We start from the raw sequence: 19756 nt of genomic DNA, 5'->3' as shown, positions 1-19756 counted from the left end.
CAGTGAGACGGCACTGCTCAGCATGCTCTTTACATCACTTTTGCTTTAGGCAGCATTGCAGCAATGGTCTGTGACAGTCTGTGACTGACAACACCAGACACATGGGCTCTGCCAGATCAGCTGGTGATCATGGGTACCCTCAGCACGAGGAAGTAAGCAAAGAGAAGCCTGCGCATTTGATGGCATTTGTGAAGGTTTAGCAAGGACTTTACACACAAATACACACACATTACATGGCCATTTTTATGGAGTGACAAGCGGTCCGAGTCAGAATAAGACAAAATAAACTTGTGATATTTTAGTGACCGGAATTTAGTCCCTTTTTTGCAAACCTGGTGGAAAGAAACTTTCCACAGCTTCATTATTAATCCTTTATGAAAAAAAAAAGAGCTGCTTCAAGACACAGTGTTGCAGCCCTAACCCGTAATTTTGTAGGATAGAAACTGGAAGTTCTTTGAATACCTAAGATTTAAATCTTTTGGTTCAAGATTCTTGCATATAAGAAGTATAGGATAAAATTGAATCATATATTCTCCATTTTGGTTTTAAATAAACAAGCAGAAGACCTAGTGGGTAGACTATTGGACCTTACATGTAACTTCATGTTTTCCTTCCCATGAATCAACATAACATTATTAGCATAATAAAAAAAACCCCACAAAAAAGATCCAAAGCAACCATAACAAACCAGAAACTATTGCTTCTCCTGTATGTATAATCATATTTCAAAAGAGGATTTGCAGACAGAAAGCCACAAAAGACTATCAGACAGAATGAATGATATCATAAGAAACACATGTGCAATTTTATCTACGAGCTAAGACCAGTGCTGCAAACACCGAAGTCCATCTGAATAAAACAAACCGGGAACCAATAGGGGCTTCTCTGTATTGCACACTTCTACTTGTCAGAAGTTATAACTGGTTTATGAAGTTATCCGTATCAGCTATGTTATTTCGTGTAGTCAACAGCCAATGTAATAAATGGATTCCAGCCAGTGCGTCAGTTTTGAACTTCCCCAGATTTGTTATCCTGGATTCTGGAAGACAATTCTTGCCATTTGGGGAATGCTCTAGAGAATGGTTTCCACGTGCTAGGTGCTCCAAGTGTTGGTGTGAACCCCAGTTATCTCCTTCACAATCAGACAGACATTTTCCTTTAGCTTTAAAGTAAAGCCTTTCATGATTACTTTTGAGAGAACATGCCAATGTACGATGCACACCCCTTGGAGCCAAGTTAGAATGTGTGTTACTATAGGTTAGAGCCATGGAGAAATATATTTTCCACTATTTGTGTTCCGAATTGAGAGTTTTACAGCACGGGGAACATAAACCTGTCTGAATGAGCTGATGTTAGAGAGGAGAGTCAAAACACTCAGCCGATCAGGATGACCAGAGCAACTGATAGAATCTTCATGGAATTATAACAAAAATTACTTAAATCTGGCCAAATGGTGGACTGGAAAATTCATCAAGTCTTTTGTACCCAAGGAAATAACCAGAAATAGATTCTTTCATCAGCACTGAATTCTCACCCAAAGGCATGCTGGTGTTTTTGAATTTCCTAGTGTCCTCATCCCTACATAAGGTCACCGTGTCCTGCTCAGCACTGCAAATCTTTCCCTTCCTAGTAATGGGCTAGGCCAAGTTGCTCTCATGCTGGCCTTACATGGTGGTGGGATTAAACTGCTTTAGTTCACAGCCATTTGATTCATTGCTGTCACTTTTAATGAGTGCCAATAGCTTAGATTTTGCAAAGGAAATACCTGCCTAATATAACTGGCCTTTTGCCACCAAGTTGTTTTCAAATAGCAGTGGCTTGCTTTGACCACTAGCCAAATCCAAATCCCAGACAGAAGGAGGGATGAGGCTCTGCGTTTTATTGTTCATCCCTTGTACATCAGGGACCACTTTTAAGCCATAACACTATATGTACAAAGGGAACCAGACAGGGAAACAAGCGCATGGTCCAACACACTGGGAGGGAGGTAGCAAAAGCAGCCTGTTCAGATTTCTTTCAAAGCAGCAGGCAGGAGCTGCTGTTCACGCTGTCAAAGTCACAGTGAAGTGCTGCCATTCAGCCTCCTTGTCACGTTTACTTAGCCCAAACACAAAGCCAAGACACCAAGCACAAAATCCTGGACCCTCAAAAGGAAATGGAAACCATTCCCTCCCAACATTCAACCTCAGGAACGGGGTTTCAGCCTCAGCTTCAGGCTCTGTCACTAGCTCAGCACATTACCCCAAAATCATGCAGTCCCACCACCTTTCCCACCTGCACAGGAGAGGCACATTTCCAGCCCAGTCTGAGCTGCTTGGGAGTGAAAGGCTCAAACGCTTTACTGAGGACCCATGGCTGCTGTTGTGTTCCTCTTGCACAAAGCAGAAAGGAGGATGCTGAAGCTGGGACTGCAGGACAGGCTAGCGCTTCTGATAAATACAATAAAGGCCACCCCAGCAATCAGTAAACAGTGGTATAATTAGCAAATGTTTTTCTATTTACTTCCTTTAATATGCAATAGGGGGAAATGAAATAAAATGTCAAGGACTTCATCAAACAGATGGTTCTGCACTTATTATTTTCCTCCACCTTATTGTTTGCGTCAACTAAAGAAGAAACTCCTTTACGAAGTGTGACTCATGGATTCCTGGGAAGCTGCATTCTCAGCAGGGGGAGGACAGCAGGGGAGGATAGGAAAGGGGAGGGAAGAGGACTCAGCTCATGAGCTTTTATTAGGAGTATTATTATGTCTCATTAATTAATCTGACCGCCGCTTCAGTGACGTCTCGGTCTCATTTCACAGGAAAAAATTACTCTGGATTGCCAAGTTAAATAGACAATTACAGGAAGACCAAATTATGCCTACATTGCATTCCCTCAGGGCACCAGGCCAAGTTCATGTCAAATCCATAATAACTAGACTACCCTCACTAAAAACAGCTCCTGTGGACATACGTCATGAACCATTTGTAATCTACACAGAGGATGTATTGATCTTCCTTGGGCTTCCTTTCTCATAAACTCATAATAGCAAAGACAGGATTTCTGAAGTATCTAACTCTCTGCAGCACATATGCGGAGCATAAGCTGTGTTAACTCCAATAAAGCCTAATTAAAGCATAACCATTAGCTGTTTAATTTCCTTTCCTTATCCCAAGGGGCTGCTGCTTAGAGAGCAGGAGAAGAAGCTTAGTACATTTCAGAGAAGGAATGGGAAGAAAAAAAACAAAACTCCTACAAAACCGCCCAAATCTTCTGTTTTCCCTGCAGACAGACACAGGTAAAACCCAAGCAAGGTCCCTCTTTACCTGGTGAACACCTCAGCACCCCTCCCCCCAACTTTCCAGGTCTGATTGGACTACAGAAGAGCTGGGAAATCCCTAGGAAAAGAAGGGATGTGAAAGAACATGCCCAAGAGAATGCAATGCTCTTTAAAACTATTTTAAATCAGAATGCCTTATGCCATCAAATCTCACTAGCACAATTCTTTTTCCCACCTGCAATGCCCAGCTCTTGGTCTATTCTCTATCTCTTCCCCCCATGTGAGGGTCTGCTCTTTCCTCCTCACCCCCACCTGATGGATCCCAGCTGGATGGGCCACATTGTCCCCAGTCCCGGTATATTCCCCAGCCAGTCCCCTCAACTCTTTGTGTTTTGGAGCCCCTTTCAAGCACAGGTTTCCTTGCTCAGGGCAATGAGTGCCAGTGGCTCAGTAGAAACTTGTGTTGATTGAACCAGGGCACCAGGAGCCTGACATGACCATGATGGCACAAACCTTCCTCCTTCTTTCTAGTCCCAGTTCTTCTCAGTACATCCTTCAGGCTCATCATAATTTGCTTTTCTGTTATTCCCCATCTTAGTTTTCATGTATGAAGAAACCTTTTGGAAGACACTCCACCCTGCTCATCTGCCCTGAGCACACATCTGGCCTGCCCAGTGCAGGAAATCTGGGTCATTCTCCCTCCTAGGGCAGGCTTTTCCTCGTCAGAGGATGCACAACCTTTCATTCTCTTTCCCTCTAAGGTGGAGATGAGCTGAGCTCCAAGTGGCTTGGTCACCACCCAGGCCCGGCAGGTCACCATCACCACTGACAGCCATGGTAAAGCCATCTTCAATGCAAACCCCAGAGGTTTACCAACTCATGTGCAGAAACAACACTTCTTTCTCAGATACAGCTATGTACCACTAAGCACACCATGGACCATTCCCTTCTGCTCCGCACACCAACGTACACATGCACATTTCTTGCTCCACATTGCTGTCACCTCCATCTCCCAGCAAAGGTTTGTTTTTCCTCTTTGTAAAGCAGTGAGAACAACTGAACCGCATGGACAGCGTTCAGCTCAAGCCCCCGAGGAGCAGCCAGCTGAGTCTGAATGTGTATCTCAGCCTGGTGTAAATTTATCATGGTGTTGCACATCAGTGCTGTTGTTCTTGGCAAGAGGGGACGACGTCCTTGCCGCATGGTTCACACTGGTCAGGACTGGCACAACAGAAAAGCACAACTAGCCTCGTGGAAATGCATTCCAAGCTAGCGCGGGGATCCTGGAAGGGGCTTTGTTTTCCCTTTCTTGCCTTAATGCTGTACAAACAAGCAATGAGTGTTATTAAATCTCTGTTCCTTTCCCAGGCTGTAACATGCTCTCCCTTTTTCCCCTCTACTGCCCCAGTTTAGGATTTTTCATGATCCAAGCCAAGCTATTCAAGTGACAAAGCAGATTGCTTTGCAATGTGGCCTCCAGCCAAAACTGTGACCTTTTTAACAGCGAGGTGAAATAGCAGCATTTTGATTATCATGGTGCTTTTGTTTTGGAGCAAAGAAAAATGTTTTTCCCTCTGTAACAACCAAGTGGCTTTTTGCCTTACAAGTGGTTGCTCAGCATGGAGAAGAGTAGCAACTTTGTCCAAAGCTGATGACAAGAGATTCCATGTTTTTCTCTGGCATTCATGAAATATTTTGTCAATTCCTCATAATTCCTGTTAAACTTTCCTTTTAAAAATTACTGCTGGATCTTCAAATGGCACTGTTGAGCAGCGCAAGAATGCCTACAGGACCTTATGCCTTATTTCAAGACGGTTCAAGCATTCTTTCTTATTAACTTTAAAAACTGAAAATTCATTAAAAAGGGAAAATCCCAATGAGAAATGCAAACTCCTAACAGTCTGTGTGACGGAGGCTGATCTGCAAAGGATTGCACACTGATAAAGGCTTTCCTGTTCTGAAATAGCAATAGGAAGAGGTGGAAGCATCAGCTTCTTGTTTCATTCTCAGCTTCAGCTCTAATGAAGGCAGTCGGAGCCATGTTGCAGTCCCCTTTATTTTGCTGGCTTTTGACAGTTTAATCTTGAAGTTTTTTTGCACAGAGTCCACCTATTCCACAGTTATCTCCCTTCAAAATGAAGGATCATGAGGACAGAGGTTTTCCAACAGTGCAAGAGGAATTCTGAGCTAAGAAGGGAAACTGCATATAGCACAGAGCTCTGCCTCTTGATTGCTAATGCAAATATTAATTTATAATGCTTTGAAAAACCTTTTTTCATCTGATATTAATATCCACAAAAAACCACAGGGTCACATCATAGAAATGCTCATATAGGCTAACTTTCAAGCTGCAAAGTCAGAATCTTCTTGTTTATACCAAAACTAAATGTACGTTCTGTACTTCAGCAGCAGCTTTGGCTACCCACCAAAGGACGTGCACACCTATCTTGCAATAGCTTTACAGGGAATGAAAAACCTATGGCAGTTATAGGAGCAAAAGTTTCTTAAAGCTCAGGGTTGTCTTCTCTTGGTTTCTTCTCTGTAGAGATTTGGAAGTGAGGAAGAAAGTATTTGGGATGTTGGAAGGTGTGTGTTACCCTTTCTTTAAGGCATGTACATTATTTGCTAATGTGGGTACAGAGAAGTGCAACAAGCCCTAACTCTTTGGGAGGGTAAAGCCCACCTTCCACAATGTCACATGTAGTAGCAGACCTCTTTTTCTACAGTTGTGGACATCTGTCTCATCTTCTACTCTGGTCAAATCACCTTCAGTTCCTTTATTATTTACAACCTACTGCCCAGTGGAGAAGGTGTTTATAAGGAGGGTAGCTGCCAAGCTTCACAAATCAACGGCATATTCTACTGGTGCATGTTTTCTCCAAAGAGCCTTCCCTCTCTTTACGGTCCCTCTGCCAATCAGTGGTGCTATGGAGAAGGTGTTTACAGGCAGAGGTGCTGCAGCACTTCACCTCCTCTGGCAGCGTTACGCAGTTTTAAAAGTCATCATGTAACATCTCACTTCTGCAAAGCAGGAGATGTCACACAGCATGATGAAGATGCTGTCTGGTGCGTACTCCTCCAGTAAGCCAGGAAGAACATCTGTCACCAACAGTTCTGCTTCAGCTCCATCTGCACCTGGTTGTTCTTTCTGCAAGTTCCTGTGTTATTTTTCTTCCGTATACTCAGGCACCCTGCAGTGGGTTTGTTGTCTTACATGGATTGCTATGGTCAAAGCATTTGTCCAACTGGTGCAAGGAAAAGCAAATAAATTAGCGCCAACTGACAACACTTTTTTCCAGAAGAGAAAACATTAGCTTCTTCTGTGGCTCACAAGATATTCTACATGTTGTATGTCTTGATGATTTCTCTTTACAAGTGTATGGCAGGAAAGACTCAGCTTCTGGCCCATTAGAAAGAGCCATGGTAGCATGCTTAAGGGTGGTAGGACAGAATGAATACACATTTGTTCCAAATGATGTCAAATTAATCTTAGTACTGGGGATAGGAAGGAATCATGCCGCAAATGAGCTCAAAACAGGGAATCTGTAAGAAGACATCAGAGTCAGGATGAACTATCAGATTGGGCTTGCGATGCATGCTGCATAGACGACTCGTCTTTGCTTCCTCTCTTCCTATTTCTGTATAAAATAAGATTTGAAAGAATGCCACTTCCGTTCAAAAGGAGTAATTGCTAAGAAAAAGTATTGTGTTTTGTTTACTTAGTCCCTGCTTGTTTAACTCACAAAGAGAAGCTTGCACATAGTCCAGTTAATGCTTTATCATTCATGTCTCTTATCTTGCTCTAAGGGCACGTATTGTGCATGAGTCATAATTAGCTTGTTTGTATAATACTAAAAGGAAAACAAACAGCCCCATATCTCCCTGTCACGCTAACAATAAGCTGACACATACTTAATCAAAATAGAGGATGCTGAATTAATTCAAAGAGATTGACTTTCAAGAGGGACAATTAGAAAGTTCTCCCGGAGCAGTTAGTCACTCAGGCAGAATTCAGCCAAACACAAGATGAAATTTGTCACGTTTGTTCCAGAAATAATCATTTCTCAGATATTACTACAGTTAGCTTTAACGTGTTTCCAGACTTCGCCATGCAACAGATGATGGATAAAAGACTGATGCATCTAAATATTAAGAGGCTCAGACACAAGAAAATAACCGTGGGGTAACTTCCTTGCTCACACTTCTGACACAAAGCCAAGAGCACCTTCCTGTGCCCTGGCAAAGCCTGCACCAGTGGAAAAGTTTAGGGGGAAAAAGACACCCAGTTAACCAGTTGCTGAGGCACAAAATGACAATTAGTACCATTTGTCAAAGAGCCTCCTATCCACAGCTGTCCTTTTGTTAAAGCATTACAGGCAGCGGTTGCTGGAGCAGGAAAACGAAGCAATTGCTGGCCCTTTGGCTGCTCTGTAAATTTTCAGGATGGGACTGGTTTTTCTATACAGGGATGGGACTGGCTGTTCTATACAGATTTAGGTATTTTGGAAATCACCATCCACTGAAGAAATACAGGACACTTGTGTGGACTGTACTGGCAGCACTGTTAGGTATAGAAACAGGGTGAGCAGATCAAGACACCTTGCCAAAGTATGACCCAGCTCAGCAAAAGCCTGCGTTATTTACCTGTATCAGACAAACAAGAGGAGAGGAAGGATCTTCCATTCACAAGGCAGAAAGAGAAGAAACATGGTATGTGGGACACCTACAATAGTCCATTCTGACTACTTTTTTGCACTTGAGTAACTACGTGACTTCCTCCTCTATCTGCAACACTTGAGTACCCATAGGATCAAGAGAAAGATGCCTCTGAGGCACCAAGACACTTACATCCAGAGGCTATGCCCGCACCATATACATACGCATCTAAGTTCAGGATGAAATATGGCAATGAACAAACATCCCCTCGCTTTGCGTTCAATATTGTGCCATGAAAACACAACCTGTTACTTGTTTGCCCAGCAAATAGCACTTTTTCTACACAGCATAAAATCAAGATAGGTTCCTAAAGAAAGATATAAAAAGATGAATATTTAAAAGTCTGTTGGAAGTACCTTTGATTTATTACATTAACAATACACAAATTTTCTCTTACAGGTAACAGGGAAAAAAGGGGGGAGGGTTTATAGCTTGACAAAAGTCACTCACATATCTCTTGATTTAAGTCACCTACATAAAACTCTTACAAAATGCATTTGGAATAAGTCTCACTGCACGTGCCTGATGGTATCTTTCGAAGCTTAATGCTTCTCCTCCTCAATTTTGCTTCCTTTCAGACAGTCTTTTTCCTGCCAACATGCTCATCAGAGTTCTGCATGAGTTTACAGCACCACAATTGAAAACCTGCATAGACTGAGTCATGATCATCTCACCCATATGATAGTCTTACGCAGAAACTAGCCAAGTCCTTGGGAAAAAACAGTTCAGTGTCAGATGATTAGTCATGTTAGCTTCATACCTCTGAACAATGAATCACTCATATCTTCAGAAGCAGAAAAAAGAAAGAATGCAAGTCATGACTTAAATCAGTCTCAAGAGTAGGCAAACATACAAATTACTTAGTGGAAGAATCATGCAATGTCAAGAGTATTGGATGCTGTTTTTATTTCAGAGGTCATCACTTTTTGGGAGAGGATTAAATGTGATGAGTAAGCAGTCTTTTCTAGCTTTGCTTGAAAAGCTATGGCAGCTACAGAGAGTTAATTCACATTATTGGACTAGTTCAGCCTACCAGGGAGGCTTCCTGGGGAAGCCAGAAGGAGGCTTGTGGCAGCTTTCAGGCTGACCATCAGAGCAGCTTTGAAAGAATTCATTTGTTGCCAAAAGGACATGCTGACTTTAGGTGAGTAGTTTGGAGGATGGTGGCAATTAATGCCCAGAGGAGGACATTTTAAAACTGGCTATGCACAAAGCTGATCTCGTTTTGTGGCCATCTGCTGACAAAACCAGGTAAGCCACCGTGTGTCTGACTATCCTTCAGAAAAAGCTGGGGTGTCCTCTTCTGGGCTATGGCACTTCAATGTAGAAGTTCAGGTGTTTCTGAAAGTAACCCTTTATTTACTCAGATGATAGCATCAAATAGAGTATTTAAAAGAAAATAACATGTTTTAAGCTAACTAAAATGAAAACCTTAACATAAACCTGTTTCTGGAATACTTTTAATAGCAAAAGAGCACAAGTGAAATCAAGGAAGTTTCAGTATGTAACAACTCCCTTCTGCAATTCAAGTGTTGTGACAGCCAGAGCCTTCATGGTCATTTGTCGCATGAGGATTATGGTTCAACTTTCATATCTGGCAAAGAAATGAGAGCAGCAGCCACTGTGCCCTAAGCAGCCCCAGCTGCTTTGTCTGCATCTTCCCCTGCATGCTGCTCCTTGGATGTTCGCAGTGCCACTGATGCAGATCTGAGTATCCATATGCAAAGATGGAGAGGAGACAGCCACGTCTGCACATGCACCTCTTTGGCCATGCCTCTCTCCAGCATGCACCAAATCCAGGAATGGTGCTGGGAAATGCCTGAAGAGGATGCCTGAGCCACTCACAATCATCATCAGCAAGCAGCATACGGCCCAAGCTGGGTCCCCAGTTAAACATCCTCTTGGTTTTGTGTGCTCATACAGCCCAGCCTGCTTTGGCATCCTGTCCAACAGCCCTGGTCCTGAGAATATCTGCCTGGTCTTTGCTGTGAAGTCAGTGCAGAGCAGAGCAAACAGCATTCATAGCCCCAGCCCAGTGCCAAAATCGCTTAGCACAGTGCTCTTGCAGTGGTGGATGTCATCAATTACACAGCAGCTAGGGAAGTTCATCCTCTCAGTGCAAATATTTATATGAGGAGCCTATGGCAAATGTCTCCATTCCTGACACTTCTCTGTATTTACATCCTTAAATAAAACTCCTCAATAACTCCCCAAAATGAGCCATACCAAACACACCGTTGGACTCTCAGTTATTGTCACTTGTAATCCTTCTCCTCTGAAGCAGATCCTCAACATCCATTAAAACCACTTAAATCATCCATTAAGACCAGCTTTCAAAGCCTGCCCTCAAACACCCTGTCCTCTTAGCTAATCTTTCGTCCTGTAGTCCTCCCCTCTCCTGACCAGCAGAAATCACTTGTAAGACATGCCTGAACGCCTGGCATATCATCCCAACAGTTTTCTACTTATCCCATTACTCTTGTGCATGCCCCAGCATCACTACCTGGGCTGCACCTCAGGCAGATGCTCTTTCCCTTCTTCCACAGTCTTCTCTGACTAGGGTTATTTCAGAGAGTATTCAGAGAAGAAAGAAGATGAGAATTGAGATGAGGGGTAAAATGTCATACAGAGATTAGCAGAACAGAGGTGTTCCCTGGGTGAGGCTCTGCTAACCAGCCTGTGACCACACACCCATACATCAGGCATCAACTGATGGCATGACCTGCATGGAAGATACATCTGTGACTGTAAGGAAGCCTACAGCTCTGAGAAATAAGGGCCCAGAAGCAAGTTCATAGCAAATGCTTTAGAAGAAACCAGAGGGCAATGAGGTATCGCCATAACCAACACAACACCAGACTGCTAGCTCCTGATCCAGGAAGTAGATCCCATAGCCCTTCACTTAAGTCAGATTGATTTCTGCACTTGGCCACCAGACATTGAGATGTAACACTCATGAAAAAGAGGAAGGAAGAGGGGGTTTGTGCTGTGTATTGCTATACAGCACAGAAGCAAGCTTGGCTGAAGAGGTATGGAAGGTAGAACCACAACTACATGACAAGAATTCATTTGTAACCTGTCTGTGCCTCCTTTCACTAAACAGCTACTCTTGCTCAAAGTGGTCCACACATTTGGAGTCTCCTGTGTTCAGATGGGGTATTTCTTAAGAAAAAAAACCCATGGGTTTTGTTTGTTTTGTTTGGGTTTTTTTAAGAAAAAAGACAAATTATTGAAACTTTTTTTTTTTTTTTTTTTTTTTTTTTAAGTAAACACACAAGTTTCAACTACATTTTTGGAAGCAAAAGCTTCTTAATTCCAGTAGGGAATCAGAGATCTAAGGTTCAGGGCATTAACCAGGGCAGGAGGGTCCCCTATTAAACTCCACCTCAAGGAGAGACTTACTGGTGAAGAACCAAAGCAGTGTTTCAAGGCATTCCAATGAAAGGTGGCAGAAAGGCAGGGAAGGGGCAAGTTTGAGTACAACAGTACTCGTTGTACTGTTGGCAGTGCTTAGAAGGGGCAGGTGGAGAATACACTCTCTATCTCCCTCTCCCTTTTATTCTAATAAAAGCGCATTTATAGCTTTCTTCCCTGGATGGAAAAGGAAGATGATCTGAAATGTCCTTTACAGGACAAGAAAACTGCTCTCTGTCCAGCTCCAAGGAAAATCCACATCACCTACAAGATCTATACATGCACGCTCAGGAAATATGACTCTACCTAGAGCTTATTAGTTCAACTATAAATGTATTGTTGAGCTCCCTGTAGAATTTATGTACCTGCTTGGCTTGCTGACTTTGGCAGCTTCTTCTATATTCCAAGCAATAAGAATTGTCCGCTGCATTTCTTTTCTTGCATGGGTAGTTTAATATAACTGAAATATTTTCCTGTATTAATTCTTTGTCATAGATACTTGCCAGACTTCAAAGAAATAGTCAGAGAACTATATTTGCGATTTCTCCCCCAATATCCCCTGTCCTGGTTCAGCAATTGGCATTTTCCAGTCTCAATCATTTTTCCTATTCTTTATAGAAAGTTTCTATAATATTATTTTAATTCTTCTTACCTAAAAATAGACAAAAAGAAAACCCACAATAAAACCGTTCACCTTTCTCTTCCCAAGAGAAATAGTCTAAAAGAGGAATATATGTCCTTTATATAGTGAACTGCACTAAAGGCATTTTGGAATCACAAATTTGGTTGGCAGAATTTGATTCCTGCAGCTGTTTTCTTAGCTGCAAAGGAAAGAAGAAAGTTTCTACATGCACCACTGAGAAGACTGAGAGCCTGAGGGTAGAACCATCCTTAGTCTGAACAAAATCACATGAAATGTCTCTGCTATAAGACACAACCCATACCGGTACCATAGATCCTTAATGGTACCCAGGACCTGACCCATCCTCTCTGACATTAAATCATAGCCAGTGATGCTGTGCAGCTGCTGGCAGCATGGCAGGAGAGCCTTCCTTTTGGCCTTGCTCACAAGCAAGTCTGACTTGCTGTGGGTGGCCAGTGGTGGGGGGATGCTAGTTCCTGAAGGCTACCATCACCCTTTTCTTCATGGTGTGCTGTGGGAAGAGAATGGCCACACACCTCCCAAGCTTGGCTCAGCTCTCCAAGGATACCTCTGTGTTCTTGTCCCAGTCAGGGTCATCCTGGCTTTGAAGTAGGGCCTTTCTCTGTCCTTTTCAGCCGATGATGATTGTCACTTGGGTCTCATGGAAGACTACAATGAACTTCTCGAAATGCCAGGGCAGGTAGGGTTAAACTGGCGGTTCAGAAGATGCAAAATGAAAGGGCTTGTAACACAGGGCTCTTGGGCTTGCAGCTGATTTCTCTTCCCCCATCCTTACTCTTACTATTGACTTCCCATCCTGACTCTTACATTAGAGGACAGTGAATGGTTACTTCCCTGGCCCACAGCAAAAAGAGGTGTTAAGAAAGGGAGTGGATTCAGGGTAGAAAAGCTGCTTTATGGCTCCAGGCACCCACACATACTAGGACTTTTTCAGCACCAGTTATTTACCTGTAGTTCACAGAAAGACAAGTAACAACAACTAATAAAAAGACACCCAGTGTGTCTCTGTTTGCCACAATATGTACAATATACACATAACCCCCATACCAAACACGGAGTCAGCTTCCCTGCCCTAACAATACAAAATTATTCAAGCTCACAAGCCAAATAAATGACATATGACTTCAGCTCTTCTATGCCCCAGAGAGCCAACTCCAGCTCTGTAGGTCTGCAGCTGTATGTAACTAACTCTGCTTGGCAGAAGTCTTCTGGTGTGCCACATGTACAAAGAACTACCACTATCTCCAGTTCTTTTCTGGTAACTGATCATGCTTAATCTGCTCCATTAGTACTGGTCAGTGAAAATGACATTTCTAATTAAGATGTTCAGCAGAGCTATTCTTACCAGAAGTTTTTGGGTCACAAATGTCTTATTGTGGAGCTGGAAAGAAAGAGGGAGGGAAAACCGTTGCAGGTACAGATCTCATGGTTGTCTTTAGCAAAATAAATAAAAGGCAACCATGGGAACCTGTTCCCCAGCATAGACTAAGTTCAGGGCTGCTTCCCATGCTGACTTCACAAATGATGTTTCTGTGACAGTAACTACCTTCAGGTTGAAGTATAGCCAGTCAAATGGGTAACCAACACACAGCTGAAAACAGATACACAGAAATATCTATGGCGTCTTTCTTGAAAGCTAAAAAAACTAAATGCTTCTCCACAAAAATAAAGTAACATCCCTCAACAATAAAAACCCTTGGAGCAGCGTGCACGTGGAACATAGCTTGAAAAAAGAGACTAAATATACAAGGACACATGTGTCTAAAGTACCCGATTGCTACAGCAGAACAAAGATATTCTGCACTGCTGCTCATCCTATCTGCAATGAAAGAGGAAAAAGAAAAGGCAATTTTGGTAAGAGTGAAAACAGAGGAAAAGGACATTGCTTACTTGTTTCTGCAAGGACTCTAGGTGGACATGGCAGAAGAGAGAATGAGTCTTGGCTAACACCATTATTAGATAAAAATCATTCCTTCATGGGGAAGTTGATGACGATTAAGAGCCTGATTGATTGATGGGGGCAACAGTGAGATGTGGCATATATCCAAGTCAAATCATACCATCTTCTCAACAGCTTAAGTGAGATGATATGATCTGCACCAGGCCAAAATTAGATCTTGGCATACTTTTCATTGCAGCTTTCTGTTGTAAAGACCTGAAGGTATTGAAACCTAGGCTGACATAACACACCGCAGGCTCTCCCTTTCAAAAGGGAGGAAAGATAGGAGTTAATCCAAACACACATATTCTCTTTTGCCCTAACACATCTTCTGTAAATTCCCGGTTCTTTTTTTGTTTTGGTCCTGTGTAATATTTTGAAGACGAGGAGTAGGGAACAGAGATTACCATTATCCATATGGGTGTTGCATGGTCCCAGCCTGTAGCTCAGGTTTGCTTGGTCTCACCCATGAGAAGGTATCTTCCTCCAGCTTGGGAAAACATGGGGAAGCAGCATGAGAACAAGGTGCTGCCAAAGGGACTGGGTGACCACTATGGGGCTGCGACTAAGCATTGCCACGCATCTCAGCCCATGGCCTCAGGGGGTGCTCCAAGGTCATGAGTTCTCTTAGTTATGTAGAGAAGAATTCCTAAATATATTTTAAATTTATATTTATTTAAACATTATTTAATTATTTAAATATATTTAAAAATATATTTAAAGAGCTACCCCCAACTATTCTTGCACTCTCGTGCTATTTAAAAATCTTATTGAGGAAGGAAAACAGGAGACTCAATGCACAGAAATACATCCCCCCACCTGGAAATTATGCTAGAAAAAGGAAGTAACTTAAAATAGGAGGTGGGATGTAAAGACATCCAACATCCAGCTTCCCAGGCTCTGGGAGGATCCAGAGCTTGTGCTGTAATGATCAGTCCTATTTCAGTAGCACCACGAGCCTTAAACCAGCCATGATGACTTGCCAGTGGTTGCTCAAGATTTAATGGCAGAGTAGGAGCAGTACCTACATTTTGGGAATCCCAACCCCATCTCGTGCCTGTGATACAGAAGCCAGAGTGCCCATGGCCAGTCAGCTATCCATTCTGTGCTGCTTAATGACTACCTGCAGCACCAAAACAGTTTCTACTAAAAACTTCCAGCTGTGCTCTGCCCGACCCTTTGCTATCTGCACAAGAAGGGAAAACACACAACCAGAATTTAGCAGGAAGTTTTGCAGATGGTCCATATGTTATGATGGAACCAGAAGGTTAATTATGGTCAAATATGGTCTATTCGCATATCCCTTCTCTCTTTGGTCAGTCCAAATTGACTGGGTAGCTGTCACAATGTGAAAGGTCCCCCTGCCGTTTTGGACAGTCACTTCTCTTATTGGCATTCTGCAGGATTTAATGAAAAAGTGCTTCTCTCTGTTTTTGGTATTTCAAGAGGTAAAAAGCTGGCTGAACTAGAGGCCTGTGACTGAAGTCACACAAATCTTTCAGGCAGGTTGGACTCCTCGAGTCCATCTCTGCAAACAAACAAGGATCTGGAACAAGGCAGCAAAGTGCTGAAGGCACAAGGAAGAAAAGGCATAAACACACTGTTTGGCTCAGCTCTTGCAAGCCATTGTATTACATGCTTGTGGTTAGGGGGAGAGATTTTATTGGAAAAAATGTTTCAGAGTGAATTTTCTATATAAAAAGAACCCATTAATGGAGGATAAACCTGGCAACCAGCTGGAAATGTCTGAGTTTAAATCTCAATACAAAAGGAACAAATTAAAACCCAGAAGAGATATGGCAATATGGGTACTTGCTCATTGTCTGACTGCATGTTAGGATCAGTTGTCCCACTTGAGTGTTTACTGAGATTGCGCTTGTAGATGCTGAGATGTCAGAAGCACAAAGGCTGGCTGTACCACATCACTAATTAATTTTGCTAGGAAGATTAAAAAGTGGTATTTTGTCCCTTGTGTGATTTGGAGAAATTGAGATGAATTAAGTTGAGAAGAACAGATATTGAATCAAGGGAGTAAACAAGAACATGGACTTCATGTTTTTAAAAAAGCAGTTAAAAAATAGGTGAGCTCAGAAGGGAATCCTTCAATTTTCCATCTGTGTGTTATTTTAACTCAAAGTTGTCTTCCTTATTGTGGTCTTTCTACTCAGAGGTGCAGCATACAAACCTCAAAAGAACATAATACTCCTCTGTATCATCTTCTTTCCTCCCTTGGCTATTTCTCTTACAGGAAAATAAATACAGTAAGATCTGTTTGAGGCAGCCTGGTCATGTTGACAAGCTGGTCTTCAACCAGAAGTCACACAAGAATTATAATCAAAACCACATGGGACTATTTCAGGAAAGCATGTGGGCTGCTGGAGTGAAGGATGTACTGTATATGGAGAAATTGGTGTATCTCTCCTGATCTCCTCCAAAATGACACACACACCACAAAGAATCTTCCATGGTTTGGAACTGAAGCTTGTTGGCCTGGAAGAGTTGTTTACATTCAGCCCTTGTCTACATAACAAAGAGCTTGACCACCCCTCATCTCAACATCAGTGAGAACACACACTGCTCTCTTTAATACATTTCTTGGAGAAGTTTCTCCTGAATAAACACAGTAAGAAATAGCAAGCAGAGATCTTACACAACCTCTAGGCTACAAATGGGTTGTTATTCTCACAATGTTTTTCCCCCTAAACCCTACACGCTGTCAAGGGTATTTACAGGACTCCTCCCAGCAGTAGCAGTTAGCAATATACGCAGACAGTAAATTTCGGGGGTGCACTGGACGCAAAGATAATTCTGGCTTTGCACTTTCACTGGGTATTTTGGGAGATTTTATCTATGAACTTGGAGCCTGTGGGACCGTCGAATCCAAAGTAATAAAATTCACGCTGTTCAGCATTATTCACTGAGTTGAGAGGTTGCAGCATCACGTCTGAAATTGTGGGTGGCTTTCTAGCAAACACCCTTTGCTGCTGAACAGGGGGGCAGGCTCCAAACTGAGACTCGCCTCGTGCCTTTGTGAACTTACAGCTTTGTAAAGAGAGATTTTCAAAGGTGTTGCTGACAGGTAACTGCTTAAGTGCCCCTCAGTGCTCTTGAAAACCTCTTCTGCTTTATGAACCAATTTGCAGGTCCAGCCAAACGCAGCTTTGCACCATGTGCGGGCCGCTACCAGAACAGTGCATTGGGGCCGCTTCTGGCACAGGATATCTTGCAGTAAAGCCTAGAACCAGCTTCTAAATCCCTTTTCTCCATGTTGCCCAGGACTTCCCGGGGGTTGGCTGCAAAGGCATAATGCTTCATTTCCTCTCTTCCCCCAGCTTTTAAAGGGGAATGAGTTGTTTTTATTTGACCACTTGGCCTTCCTTGCAGTTGTCCTTGGGAAATGGAGTCTGTATATTGCCTTCAAAGCTGACTATACAAACAGATAGGACACAGAACAGGAAGTCAGGAGGCTATATCTTTCATAGAATAGAATAGAATCAGCTAGATTAGAAAAGACTGTTAAGATCCAGTCCAACCTCTGCCCCAGGACTGCCAAGACCACCGGTAAACTATGTCACTGAGGGCCTCGTCTACATGGTTTGTGAACACTTCCAGGGATGGTGACTCCACCACTGCCCTGGGCAGCCTGTTCCAATGTCTGACCACCCTTTGGGGAAGGAATTGTTCCTAATATCCAGGCTAAACCTCCCTTGGTGGAGCTTGAAGCCTTTTTCTCTTGTCCTGTCTCTTATTAGTTGGGAACAGAGACCAATCCCACCTCTCTCCATCCTCCTGTCAGGTAGTTGTAGAGAGTGATAAGGTCCCCCCCTGAGCCTTCTCTTCTCCAGACTAAACCCCCCCAGGTCCCTCAGCCGTTCCTCATCACACTTGTGCTCCAGGCCCTTCACCAGTTCCATTGCCCTTCTCTGGACATGGTCCAGCATCTCAATATGTAGTGAGGTACCCAGCCCTGCCTGTAGCTAAGTATTACCTGCAGAAGGTAGCTTTACCTCTCATTTCTGTGCTAGATGTTTGGGCTGTGAGCACTTTGCAGTAAGGATAACACCTCCTTGCAATTTTGGACAGTATCAGCCTTATCAGAACTCTGATTTTAGATGAATCCAACCACAACAGTAAAAGGCAGCCCATAGACAGGGTCCCAGGATAATCAGCATGATCATGGCAACAGACAAGCTTTTTTCAGCCAAAGACACTGAGAGCTAAATCCAATAGAGTTAATGAAGATCTTGTACAACACAGCAGCTTGAGTGTTCCTTAATATTTTCACCAAGTCATTCCCTCTAACGTATCTATTAAAGATAAAGTTTGCTAATTATACAGCTATGCAGCACTGATACTAAGCTAAAGTATTGCAGCTGTATAAATAGAGAAACACTTAGGCAATTGCTTTTATTTGGGTAATAGTTTTACTTGCTACTTTAGGGCTATTTAAAGAAGCTGCTCTCCCTGCTAATGGCTAAAATAAAACAAGCTGATGGATCTGTCATCATTCCTGATGGATGGATGCCAGCATCACAAATCAATCCCCCACAGTCAGCTCTTATTAGCACCTTGCTGGCAGTATCCCTCTGAAGATCCATGCCTGAGTCAGGGAGGAAACAAGCTTTGCCCTGACTCTGTCACCTTTGGAGACTCCAGCACACAGATACCACAGTCAGGTCACTTGGCCTGAATTTAAACAAAAATGAATGGGAAATTCTGATGTTTGACACATTTTTCTGCATACTCCAAAAGGGGCTGTGTTATCTCAGCACCTTGTTGCCCAAAAACCTGTAGTGTTGATCCAAAATGATGCGACAAGCAAGGCTCAAAACAGGAAACAGAAGAAGGAAGTATGATGGTGATAATGAGGCAAGGCAGTAAATCAGCAAGAAACAAGCGCATTTTCACTTTTAGTATTAACTTAGATTCACCTTTCTCCCTGATCTTGTGTCTTCACTTCATGACAATAAGTATTCAGGGTTGATATACAGAGTCATCCATAAAACTGTGAAAGTTATTTGCTCAAGAGTAGAAGTTGCAAAAAGGTGAATGGAAAGGCTACAACTGTGGCCCAAGACAGGACACAGCAAGAAGCACAACTATGTTAGTCTCTGACAGAGGAAAGTGAGCAGAGTGGGGTAAAATGCAGCAATAGATAGCCCTTTCTTGAGATGGATTATAATAATACTGTCTCATACACAGAATATACACCCTATATGCTTGTTTTCCATCATTAAACTCCTGGGCTTTATTTGCAGGGGGGAGCAGAGGGAGGAAGGTAAAGTAAAAAAGAGAGAAAGGAGGGCAAATGTATACTCACTTCAAAATTTTTAATGGCTTGAACTTGAAAAAGTATAGAATAAGTGCAAGATTTAAGCTTTCAGCTATTTAGGGTACACCTGTATGCACTCCTGCTTGATAGGGGTGCTCACATGATGGCTAAACTAAGAGCATAGAAACATGGAAACCCATCAAACCAGTTGATGTCAAATGCCTCTGTGACACGATAGGAACATAGAGAATTTGCTAGCAATAATAGAGACAAGCTGCTCATATACTTCTCACAGATGTACCGAGAACCTTCTAAAAAACATGAATATGTTTTACAAGAGTGATCTTTAACAAAGATTTGCTCCATGACATTGGAAGACAGCTGGAAAAAGCACAGTTTAGCTATTAGAAATCAAGTCCTGTTGGCAAATAGGTGTTAGAGGTGGTTGCTCTCTTTGAAAAAGAGGTCAATTTTGAGGGGTACAAGTGT

This window comes from Strigops habroptila, chromosome 10 (assembly GCF_004027225.2).
Source record: "Strigops habroptila isolate Jane chromosome 10, bStrHab1.2.pri, whole genome shotgun sequence".
NCBI lineage: Eukaryota > Metazoa > Chordata > Aves > Psittaciformes > Psittacidae > Strigops > Strigops habroptila.
This window is presented reverse-complemented; position numbering follows the sequence as displayed.